Consider the following 13,286-nt stretch of genomic DNA (forward strand, 5'->3'; position numbering starts at 1 on the left):
AGTTGGATTGAGAGATTTTATAGGACGGGGGATAAGGGAGAAAGGAAAGCTGATGGGTAATTTACATGAAACAGTTTGACAGCAGTTAACATCATTGTGCATCTATTTTCTTGAATTATTGTCTATTGTATCAGAATGGTTTGCAATAAAAATATTTAGTAAATATTTATATTGTTTATTTTAATAGTTATAGTTTTATAAGTTAGGGTAGATTATGGATGCCATCCATATCTGAAAAAAGCAAATTAGTTGGTTCTCAATACTATATTTGTGTGTCATCTTCACGCAGGGACCATGCTAATCTTCTCTGAATCCTTCCAATTTTAGTATATGTGCTGCCTAAGCAAGCACTGGTTCTCAATACTAGAAATCTGGTTCCAATGAGCTATTTGTGTGTTGAATCATGAAATCATTGTAAATTACTATTTAACCAGTGTTTATAAAGTTTAGCATCAGCCACCACCTGGAGTAACTTGTCCAAAATTGAGACTCCTGGACCCTGCCACAGATGAATAAAGTCTGAATCTCTAGGAAGAGAGATCTACATTTTCAGAAGCTCTCTGAATACCTGTGAGAAACACTGTTGGAAAAGTATTATGGAAGCCAAAGTGATGAGCCCTTTCCAGTTAAAAGAATTTCTCATCTCAGTTTCATCTCATGTCCTCACTGGTGCTTGTAATTTTATCTTTATGTCTCTGTGGTACACTTCTTTTTGTTCAATCCCCTCCCTCCTTAAATCTCAAACTCCTTTTTCTTCTTATCTCCATTGTACCTACCCCAGCCTTTCCTCTTACTTTATGGAGAAGATAGAAGTCATTGAAATCTACTATCTTTGTATTCCCATTTTAATGTATTCTCATTCTGGCTGAGAATTGGATGTGTTTCCTTCATCTGACTCTGCAACATGTTAGTGGTTGAAGTCAATTATTTTGACCTGTTTTCTCTCCTGTTTTCATTTTTCCTTGATGTATAATGTGGAATGTGGAATCTGTATAATGTGGAATCTACCATGGATCCCATAACCAAATTCAGAATTATTTACCTTGTCATAAGAGCACTTACCATATTATATCTTATCTGCCTAACGGTATCTTCTTGGTAAGAGCAGATATAAGGTCTTCACCCAAGTAGCCCCACTACCTAGAAAAATGAACACTTACCCATAGTAGATGGTCTGTCCAGCTCTAACATTTTATAATTTTTGACTAGCTAGCAGATATCTGAATTGTAGACATCCCTAAACTTCTGATGAGAAACTTTCTGTGGTATTATATGGACCTCGGTTAGAGGCATAGCTTTACCACTGCTAAGCTATAAGACCTTGGGAAAGATGCTTAAATAGTCTGATCCTCAATTCCTTCATCTTTAAAATACATCTTATAGATAGTCCTGACTATCCATAAGGCAAGATAAGAAGACATATATGAAATACCTAGGGCAATGTCTAACAAATGATTGTCACATATCATTGAAACTAAGATAACCATGAATTAAATGACACACTCTAAATTATAACACAGTGTGTTTTTAATCACTTAGAATTTATTGTATAAACATTGTAATGGTTAATTTTATGTGTCAACCTGACTAGACTGTAGGTTGTCCAGATATTAGATGTATATGCTTAGCCACAGAGCCAATAGGACAAAGCTACCGTCTGCAGGATTCTGACTTTAAGTCAGTACCAGGTGAAACATGAAACAATAAAGGAATATGAAGTTGGATGAGGCCAGATTTATTGATATGGGCTTACTAAGCAGAGATTTTGCACTTAATGTCGCACTAGAGAATGTTAGAACAGACTCTTAACGGTTTGGTCGGTTGGCTGAAACATGGATCAAGAAGGCCCACAGAGAGCAGATTGGAAATGCCAGATCACCTACATTCAATGTAGAGGAAGAGATTCAGTGTTTTGTTTTGTTTTGTTTTGTTTTCACAAAATACTCTTTTTAATGTCATACAACACTTCTTAGAAGATTTTACCATTTTATCCATGCTGGTTAGTTCAAGTTGCTGGCACTCATTGTACATATTTTCATGCTGGTTCTTTTGTAATATTTCTAAACATATTGTCAGATAGAACAAGTATGCCATGTGCACCATCTGACCGATGACAATTGTAAGACAACATTGAAAAACACATTCTGACATCAGAGGTGTTAAAATGTGAAAAAAGTATGCATCTTAGAATTGATGAAATTTTTACAGTGTTCAATAAATATATACTATCATTGAATTAATGATGATGGTGATGATGGTAACAAAGATGATGAATGTTAGCTAGTATATGTGTCCTTGTGCCTGATAAAGTATTTATGTATCTGCGAATGTATGCCTGATAGTTGGCGAACTTACGGAGGGGCTTAAAAACCTATGCAAAATGGACATGGAAACCAATGGTCTCATGCGTCACCTGATAAAACCTTTAGTTCCACACCTGAGAGTGAACCACCTTCCAGGATGTTAACAGTGCACTAATGCTTACTGTTCTGATGCCGTGCAAGGCAAGCATTTCAGTCCTCGCACGAACACTGAGAGCCTGAGCTTACTATCACAGTTGTTCAGTCGCTTGTGGCAAAATTCTCATGGGTAAAATTCTTCAGGGAAAAAAATAAGTTTTCTAATTTTTGGAATTACAGTATTTCTGGGTTCCTTTCTTCTGAATATGTTCTTTCACATTGTATATTTACCTGTTCTTTCTTTATATTCCTTACATTGAAAAAAATGAGTAAATAAGTAAATTCTACTCTAAAATAAAAACGAACTGAAATGGAGTGCCCAGACCATCAGGATGAAAGCCATTTAGACCTATTCACTTTTCAGCTGCTGGTTAGCATTCCTGTACAAATATGTTGTATTTATTTTGAAGCTTGTTCAGTTAATATCATTGTTCTTCTATTTCCTACATATGAAGTACTTGTGCCAGCGAAGCTGAATCATGTATTTTCCAGATGGCAAATCTTCCTGAAGAAAGTATTGCGGTGGCAGACCTGGCCAGCAGACTCTACCAACTCTTCCTTGTGCAGCTCCCCTGGGAATAAATTAGATTAGGCATGGCCTTCAGGAATGCAGTCAAGGTCAAATTTCTCCTCTAATTCTGCAAAAACAACAGTTCCGAAAAGGAGTACCCTGTGTAAATTCTGAGTTACTTTTCATTGGAAGCTTTCAAATCATCTAGAGAATTTGATGTGGTTTATAGCAATCCCGAAGCGAGCTCTAATTTTTATTTTATTTCAAAATCTCTAGCAGGTTCCTAAGTTGTTTTATTGGAAGTACATCATCTTTTTTTTTTCTTATTTTAAGTTTATGTATTTATTTTGAGAGAGAAAGAGAGACAGAGAGAGAGAGAGAGAAAGACCACACAAGTGGGGGAGGGGAAGAGAAGAGAGACAGACAGAATCCCAAGCAGGCTCACTGTGCCATCACTGCACAGCCAGATTTGGGGCTCACACTGAGGAACTCATGAGATCATGACTTGAGCCTAGAACAAGATTCAGAGGCTTAAGTGACTACATCACCCAGGTGCCCCTGGAAGTACATCATCTTAATGTATGTCTTAACCATTTTTCCTGGCTTGGGATCATTTCCCTTTCTTTGTTCCCTTGCTATACATGTAGCCACATAGCCAGAATGAACAGGGTCTTTCTTTATTATTTGCTAGTGCAGAAATCAGGTTATGAATGTTTTATAATGTAGTTGGAACTTCTTGAATCATCACAAGAATTCAAAAATAAAAAGATTTAATTCCCCTCCTTAGACTGCCTATAATATTCACATCTGATTATTTAAAATTATTCTGTTCTGAGGCGCCTGGGTGGCTCAGTCAGTTAGGCATCTGACTTCGGCTCAGGTCATGATCTCGCAGTTCATGAGTTAGAGCCCTGTATCGGGCTCTGTGCTGACAGCTCAGAGCCCAGAGCCTGCTTCAGATTCTGTCTCCCTCTCTCTCTGCCCCTTCCCTAGTCACGCTCTCTCAATCTCTCTCTCTTTCAAAAATAAATAAACATTAAAATTTTTTTTAAAAAAAGAAAAGAAAATTATTTTGTTCTATGAGGAAAAGAAACCAGCACAAGGAGCCAAAGCCATAGTTCTGAATAATTCCTGGCAGGTAGTCAGCTCCACTTCATGAATATGTTATATCCCAAAGGAGAATTGCAGGCCCGCTGCTTCATTCATTCATAGATTCATCGTTCATAGATTCATTCATTCATGAATTTATTCATAGACCTATAGAATTGTGAATTTATTCTTTCATTCATTCATTTTGGGAGGAGAATTTACTTTGGTAGGTCCTGAGGATGCAAAGACAAACATACTAGTTTTTGGTTCTAATGGATTTACCCTTTAATAGGGAAAGAAAGATATGAAAAAAAGGAAGAGCAATGAAATATTTTATATACTACAAAAGGACAAACAGGATATCTAAGGGTGTGATGAAGAGAATAGCCAGTTCTTCCTGGGGTAGTCATAAAAAAAACTGAAAAATGAGTTTCTGACTTAAAAAGTGAGTCGATGTTTCCCAATCACCTAGTCTAGGAAATACGTCTCAAACTGGATTGAGGGTTCTGGTGGGAGTGAGGGTGGGGAGTGGAGGATTTGAGCAGATGCCCAAATGTATACTTCCTTACGTGTTCTCAAAACTACAAACATTTTATCTGATTAATGATAAAGAATACAGGTTTATCCTAAAACAAAGGTAGATGATGAAGTATCTTATATGCCTTTCTAAGGCATTTCCGTTGGGAAGTCTAAAGGGTTTGTTGTTTGGAATTTATAATACACACACAGCAATGGTTAGGTTCCCAGTCTCCTCAACAAAGGGCTATTTTTGTTAACCACTAAAACAGCTGAAATACAGTGAGAACAACACTTAATTCCTAAGAGCGGGGAATAAGTAATTTAGGAGTAAGAAAAGGAAAAATTTAACTTCACTATCCTTTTCAACTACCTTGCAATTTATTTTCTTTGCAAATTCCTTGGGCATCATAGGCACCCTACATTCCTGTATCCCTATTCCTTCTTAAATCTTGACAATAGGACTTCTGATTCCATCATTCCTTTCCTCAGCTCAGGACAGACCCTTTTCAAATGTCGCATAAATGCCCTTTCACCTTCTTTTTTTACAGAGCCAAAGTACAGTCCATTCTGGTACTCCATGGATCCTTGCTGAAAGAAACCCTACATAATATCCCTCCACTCGTGCTCCAGAATTACTTTCTGTATAAACTCCCATTCCCTGAGTGCAATCTGCTTTTAATTCCTAGCAAAAAATCAATCTGATTTCTCTAATTTCTCTAACACATTCTACATGTCCCAAAAATATTTGTTTTTATAACTCAAATAAATTGGTGGAATTTGAAGCAATTATATTAACTTAAGGGAATATATTCAGACTCTAAGATAAAACACATTTATGAAATGGCAAGCTGGCACCATTTAGGCCCGCTGGTTGTGACCTGGAGACTGCCAGTATAAGTTCCTTAAAATTGTTGCCACTTTTCAAAGCTTTTCTTTATCTAGCATTTAGAACTTTCAAATTCTCCAGGTGCCTGGGTGGCTCAGTTGGTTGAAGGTCCAACTCTTGATTTTAGTTCATGTCATGATTCCACTGAGCGTGGAGTCTGCTTGAGATTCTGTCTCTTTCCCCCTCTGCCCTACTCCCTCTCTTGCTCTCTCTAAAATACAAACAAAAACAAAAACAAAAACAAAAACAAACCCTTCAAATTCTCTAAAAGTTTGAAGGGTTTCCCACAAAATCACGTATGGCAGCAACAGTGGAAGCTGAAAAGCAGTGGGGAAGGACAGGAAAAGGAAAGACGAAGTTATAGGGGCCTTACTGTCAATAAAGATACAATTGTCTCCAAAAGAAATAACAGTGTTTGTAAACACATTTGAATATTCTGGAACATAACCTTGGAAATTATCATGGTCCATTGAGAATACAGGAAGTTGTGCATTAATCCATGCATTCATTTTTGTGTTTAACATTTTTCCTGCTTAGGTTTTAAGTGTTCATTTCCTACATAGTGGTATAAACCCTAAGATTCAAATAAAGATTTTCATCAAGCTTTGAAAAGTCAAACTTCAGTGAGATGTCTTTTTTTTAAGTTTAATTATCATTTATTTTGAGAGAGAGAGAGAGATGAACACAAGCAGGGGAGCAGCAGGGAGAGAGAGGGAGAGAGAATCTCAAGCAGGCCCTGCACTGTCAGCGTGGCTCAAACCCATGAACCGTGACATCATGACCTGAGCCAAAATCAAGAGTCAGACGTTTAACTGAGACACCCAGGAACCCACAGTGAGATTTCTTTTAAAAAGTGATTTCTGTTTCTTGTGATTATTGCCTATTTGTGTTGTGCCATAACATTTTACATAAATTTTCAAAATCTAATTTATGTTTCTAACAGTTCTAGAAACGTCAAAGACAGCCATTTGCTCAGAGACCTAAAATATGCTTGCAAATGAGAAATTATTTACCAACTATAGTAAATATCTACTATATAGATTACTTGCCTATAACAAGTGCTCATTTCATTTGATTTCATTTTATTTTTAAGTCAGAAAGAAGTATCTTTTCAGGTCTTTCATAATCCACTTTATAATTTTGCTGTTTCCTTCCTTTTCTTTATCAGAGAGGGCTGTGTTAACTATGGTTAAAAATATGAGGTTCTAACCTGTCTCTTTCTTCCCATATCTAGGATTCTCAGACCATAAATTAAGTTATTTTTTTATAATTCAGGGCTTTGCAGATTCATATATAATATATGAATGCAGTGAACTTCACACACTTATGATGTTGGTGTAATTAAGTAAACCAGACATAAAGTGGGAAATCTCTTTATGAAATAATATCCTTTGGAACTGCAGTAGAGCCTTTATCTTTGTGAAGTGGAAATAATTCTTCATGGATTCTGATGAGTCTGAGTAAGTCTCAGTGAACTTTTTAATCTCTTGATGTCTGCTTAGAGAGCAGCATGTTCCTACAATCTAGTCCCCAAGTGGAGCTTCTCATTCTAAATAACCCACAGGTAGAGTGTTAGGAGGGACAGAATGTCCTGTACTAAGAAAGTCACTTCTTCTCACCTTTCAACTAGCCAAGTCAATCCCAGCATGTACACTTATGTTTTTTCCAGAGTCTGAATTCAGGGATCTTGGTTTCTTGGCAATTTCTTGGGTAGATCTAGTCAGTCTGTTCTTGACGGAATAGAAACAACTCAGCCTTTGGAGCTGAGGAGCCTGGGTTTGAAAACAGACTCTGACATTTACTAGAATATTATATAACTTCAACTTAGCTTTGATAACATCATCTATAAAATATGAATGAATACAATGTCTGTCTCATGGCATTGCCATGAGCAAAGTGCTGAGCACCATGCTTGGCTGACAATAGAGATTCCGTAAATTGGTATCATCCGTGGTGGCGGAGTGGCAGCAGTAGCAGGAGGTAGTCATAATAGTAGATAGCAGTGGTGGTAGTAGTGGTAAATGGTAGTAATAGTAGTAGGGGTATTGGCTACTACCAGTAGTAGTAGTAGTGTGGGTTGCAGAGGAGATAAAACATGGTGGGCTACTTTCTTGTGTTGGGATACGGTAGACGTCTTCTAGACAGACAAGACTACCCACAAAGAGGGGAATCAGAAATCTTTGCAGTTATTATGGGTTCATGTCTTGGGGAGATGAGATTTAACAAACATCGGACTTGTCAGAGATTTGAGAAGGAAATGCAGAAAAATAACTGGTTTATGAAAATGAGAGTGGTTAGTTAGAAAAGTCAGCTGAGCAGAATGGACAGCACACTCTAAGCGGGACACTTACCTGGAGTTATCTTAAATCATGGACCTCAGCCATGAGTCCTTAGTGTTGGTAAATTTGATCTCCTAGGAGTCATGCCTGCCCTGATAGCATTTTGACCTCCTTTAGAGAAGCGAATAAAGGGACACAGTAGGCCTTCCTCAAGAAGTAATGAGGGTTCAATGAATACTTCAGGTAAGACAAAATGAGGAATTCTTTTTATCTTTTTATTAAAAATTTTTAACGTTTATTTATTTTTGAGAGAGGGAGAGTGACAGAGTGCGAGCAGAGGGAGGGCAGAAAAAGAGGGAGACACAGAATCCGAAGAAGTCTCCAGGCTCTTGAGCTGTCAGCACAGAGCTGGATGCAGGACTCAAACTCACAAACTGTGAGATCATGACCTGAGTCGAAGTCAGACGCTTAACCGACTGAACCACCCAGGCTCTTGAGCTGTCAGCACAGAGCTGGATGCAGGACTCAAACTCACAAACTGTGAGATCATGACCTGAGTCGAAGTCAGACGCTTAACCGACTGAACCACCCAGATGTCCCAACAAAATGAGGAAATCTTAAGTACTGAACTAGCCCTGATTGACACTGAGATCTCCATACTTCCCTCCTTTAAAAATGTACGTACCTCTCTCCTTTAAAAAATCCATTAGAGAAAAGTGCCTGATCTAGCTATTCTATCCTTTGCTCATTAATAAAGATAGAAAATTAGAAAACTCAACTGAATATACTTGAGTTTAATGACACTGATAAAGACATGCCTATATAGAATGTATTCTGTTAACCAGACTGAAATAGTTGTCCAAGATTCCAAGGAGTTTGGTTGGAAAACTCAGAAAGACTTGATTGTTGGTTAGTGTAATTTATTGCAAATAAGTGTCTTTCTCTAGATACAACCTCTCACTTACTCTTTTTTCTTATTACACAATTATCTGTTTGGGTGTGCCTAGGTGGCTCAGTAGGTTAAGCGTCCAACTTGGGTTCAGGTCATGAACTCATGGTTAGTGGGTTCAAGCCCTGCATTGGGCCCTGGGTTGACAGCTCAGAGCCTGCAGCCTGCTTCAGATTCTGTGTCTCTCTCTGTTCGTCCCCTGCTTGCACTCTATGTCTCTCTCAAAAATAAGTAAATACTAAAGTTTTTTTTTTTAAAAAAAACCAACATTATCTATCTTAACAATATCAAATAGTCAATTAAATTGGAAGCTATGCATGTTAAATATATGTGCATATAGTATTGTAGAATACAATTCAAGCTTTTTTTTTGTTTGCTTTTTGTTATTCTCTTTTTTCTAATTTGAAAAAACCACAGAAGATATAATTTTGTGAAATTTGTAGTCCTTACTCTTTAAGTTACCCCATCTCATATGTGTTTTCATAAATCTTCTTTGTATCCTGACTCTGTCCATGAACTCATATAAACACTCATACTCACATACACAGGAACCCCTCTTCATTTATATGTCTTCGTCTCTTCCTCTGTCTCTGGTGTCCTCATTCTCCATTTCTTCTTAGGTCCTCATGTGTTGAAATTATATCCATGTTCTCACTTTATTTATAAATCCACTTTAATCTGATTTTGGCTGTACTATTTCTCTGTATCTACTTATACTGAGGCCACCATAGATCATTTATTCCACGCATTGATGATAACTGCTATGAGGAAGGTATGATGGATGTAAAAATAAATTATATTGTTTTTGACCTCTGTGAATTTGTAGTGCAGTAAGTAAAATTGCTTTCTCCCAGGTTATCACTGACCTCTCTTGCACCACCCATGCCTGAGTTCTGTCCTTGACTTTCAAATTCTTATCCATTCAATAGACATATGTTGAGGATCCACTATAATCTTAATTTTGTTAAGCAACAGATGGATGGTATCTGTGTCTTTCTACAGTTAATCTCGCTCTTACTCATACTCTTGTTCTGAGTCTAGGCTGGGTTCCTATTTGCTGTTCCCTTATCCTCTATGTTTTTTCTGAGCAGATGGTTCAGAACATGATGGGGCTGCTTGGTACTTCGTTTATGATTTCTGAGAAACATGTTTTTCACATGCCAAGAACACTAGAGCTTCTGTTGACAAGTAAACAAATGTTGTACAACAGATCAAAAAGCAGGTGGGAGGGTTTGTCATTCTCTGTATTAGCTTCAGAGAACAAACACCCCCAAACTCAAGCAGAGGTTTTTTTGTTATAAAAAAAAAATGTATCTAGCCCCACATGCTATCGATTTGGATGCATTGTAACAGAGGGTATGGATGAAATAAAAGTCATTGCTGGGTTCATAAAATAATTTAAAGTAAATTGGACGTGCTACCCGAAGCAATTTACACATCTAACGCACTTCCTATCAAAACACCAATGGCATTTTTCACGGAACTACAACAAATAATCCCAAAGTTGTATGGAACCACAACAGACCCCAAATAGCCAAAGCAATCTTGAGAAAGAAGAACAAAGCTGAAGGTATCATGCTTCCCGATTTCAAACTATACTACAAAACGATAGCAACCAAAGCAGTCTGGTTCTGGCACAAAACAAACACAATGACCATTGGAGCAGACTAGAGAGCCCAGAGATAAACCCTTACTTATAAAGCCATTTACAGGCATTCTTGTTTTACCGTTCTTTACCGCACTTCACAGATGTGTTTTTTACAGCTGGAAGGTTTGTGGCAACCTTGAATCTGTGAAGTCTACGAGTGCCATTTTTCCAACAGCATTTGCTCACTTGATATCTCTGGGTCACATTCTGGTACTTCTCATAATATTTCAAACTTTTTCATTATTATATTTGTTATGGTGATCCGTAACCAGTGATCTTAATGTTAATACTGTAACTGTTTGGGGGTGCCACAAACTGTGCCCTATAAGAGGGCAACCTTAATAAATGGTGTATGTGTTCTGACTGCTCCACGGACTGGCTGTCCCCGTCTCTTTCCTCTTTCAGCCTGCCTATTCCTGCAGACACAGAAATACTGAAATTAGGCAAATTAATAACCATCAACGTCCTCTAACTGTTCAAGTGGAAGGAATAGTCACATATTTCTTACTTTAAATCAAAAGTTAGACATGATTGGGTGCCTGTCTGATTTCAGCTCAGGTCATGATCTTGTGGTTCGTGAGTTTGAACCCAGCATCAGGCTCCACAATGGCAATGTGGAGCCTGCTTGAGATTCCCTATCTCTCTCCCTCTCTCTCTGGCCCTCCCCTCTCTCTCTCTCTTTCAAAGTAAATAAATAAACTTTAAAAATAACAAATATCATTAAGCTGGAAAGATCTATTTTTTTAAAGCTAGACTTGATTAAGCTTAGTGAAAAAGGCATATTGAAACCTGAGATAGGTCAAAAACTTGGCTGCTTGTGCCAAACAGTTAGCAAAGTTACAACTGCAAAGGAAAAGTTCTTGAAAGAAATCAAAAGTGCTTCTCCAGTGAACACACAAAAGATAAGAAAATGAATCAGCCTGATTGTTGATATGGAGAAAGTTTTAGTGGTCTGGATAGAAGATCAAACCAGCCACAACATTCTCTTAAGCCAAAGCTTAATGCAGAGTGAGGCCCTCTTTTCAGTTCTGGGAAGGCTGACAGAGGTAGGTTTAAGGTGTTTGTTTTGACTTGATACATATATTGGAATATGACTACCAGCATAGCATTAGCTAACGTTCCCATTTTGCCACATAGCAAACATCTCTTTTTGTTTTCTCTGTAAGAACATTTAAGATCTATTCTCTTAGAACTTTCAAGTATATAATGTAGTACTGTTAACTATGGCCACAATGCTGTTCTTTATATCCCCAGAACTTTTTAGCTTCCAACGGCATTTGCACGCTTTGACCAGTGTTTCCCCATCTCAGTGCTTACCACCACTCTCTGTTTCTTTTTTAGATTCCACATACAAGTAATAACTTGGTCATCGAGGTCTTAGAGCAGTCACATCAGAAGCTTGAAAGGAACAGATGAAGAAAATAATACCAGGTGAGAAACTGAGGACAGCCCTTTTAAGAAGTTTGCCATGATGAAGCATAGACAAAAGGGACAATATTTAGAGTAGATAGTAGTCTTCCCATTTCAGTTAGAAAATTCCCAACCTTTTATGCTGTCCTATTAGTCTTCCATTCCCATCTTTCTGAATTATCCCCTAACAACTGCTTCCACCCCCATTCACTACCAAAAAAAAAAAAAAGCCTTCTCTCTGCTCTTCCAAATCTTCAGAAAGCTTTCCTTCCTTCCTTCCTTCCTTCCTTCCTTCCTTCCTTCCTCCCTCCCTCCCTCCCTTCCCTCCTTCCTTCCTTCCTTCCTTCCTTCCTTCCTTCCTTTCTGCCATAGGTTCTGTACACTTGCCTTCCAACTGATTCCACATGGCAGGTTCTTCTTCACCCTACTTTCTCAATCCAAACGGCATCTCCAAGGAGACACTGCCTAATCATCATACTTAAAATGTTTCACAGTTACCTTATCACATTACCCTACTTTTTCTCCCTCCAAACACATACCACGATATTAAATTCATATATTTGCCTGTCTTTCTGTCCACAGTAGACTGTAGGCTTCACAAGGGCATGAGAGTTGGCTGTGTTGTTCACTCTGCACCCTCAGTGCCTGGCACATACTAGAAGCTCAATTAATAATGCTGAATAAATGTATGCATGGAAGCAAATGTCAAGCAGCTGTTAAATTCAACTAAGTTTCCTACAACTTAGAAACAAGAGAATATTCAGATGCATTCAAGAACTCAGGAAAAGCAACACCTGTGGGTACTTCTTTGGAACATGAAAGAAAACAAACTGGCAAATTAAACTGGCAATAAATGAAAACCAAAATAAAGGATAAATCTAATAAGGAACTCTGAAACGGAGAAACCATAGCAAAATGCATTCATGGTGTATTTCAGATTAGTACAAACAATTGTGGAAATTATGGCTACACAAGAGAATATAAAAGTAAAATATATCAAAGAGAGAATTGGAGTTGTAGGGAGGATAAATTGGGAAAACTTAAATGGGGGTATTTCCCATTCTTTTTGGCAAGATAGTCAACTGATTCTGTCTATTGTTGAAATATGTAGCTTAAAAAGTCACCAACTTTGAAGTTGTTCACAATCTTTTCAATTAGTCTTAGAAGGATCTTCTAGGATTTATTAATCCTAGAAGGATTGTTGGAATAAAAATTTATTTGAAATTTAACAATTCCTTTACTAACTTCTTTGGCTAAATTCAACAAAATTTCAGTATTTTTTAAATTAAAACAGAATGTATCTTGTGGTTTTATTTTCATTAAAATATACATTATATTTTATATGGCTTATTATTTCTTGTACTATTTATATGTAATCTATCATCTATATTATATATATATAATATATACATACATACACTATGTATATAATATATACATATTATATATATGTATGTATAGAGAGAATATATATATGAGAGAATATATATATGTATATATGTATATATATATATAGAGAGAGAGAGAGACAGAGAC

The 13,286-nt window shown here is 37.2% G+C and overlaps 1 non-coding gene across 1 annotated transcript; it reads right to left on the reverse strand.

Moving 5' to 3' along the window:
• Positions 1-243: 243 nt before the first annotated feature.
• On the reverse strand, positions 244-351 carry LOC123610007. The gene has a single exon (XR_006718047.1). It is a non-coding gene; the product is annotated as a U6 spliceosomal RNA (small nuclear RNA).
• Between the last annotated feature and the right edge of the window lie 12,935 nt (positions 352-13,286).

This window comes from Leopardus geoffroyi, chromosome B2, assembly GCF_018350155.1.
Source record: "Leopardus geoffroyi isolate Oge1 chromosome B2, O.geoffroyi_Oge1_pat1.0, whole genome shotgun sequence".
Classification (NCBI taxonomy): domain Eukaryota; kingdom Metazoa; phylum Chordata; class Mammalia; order Carnivora; family Felidae; genus Leopardus; species Leopardus geoffroyi.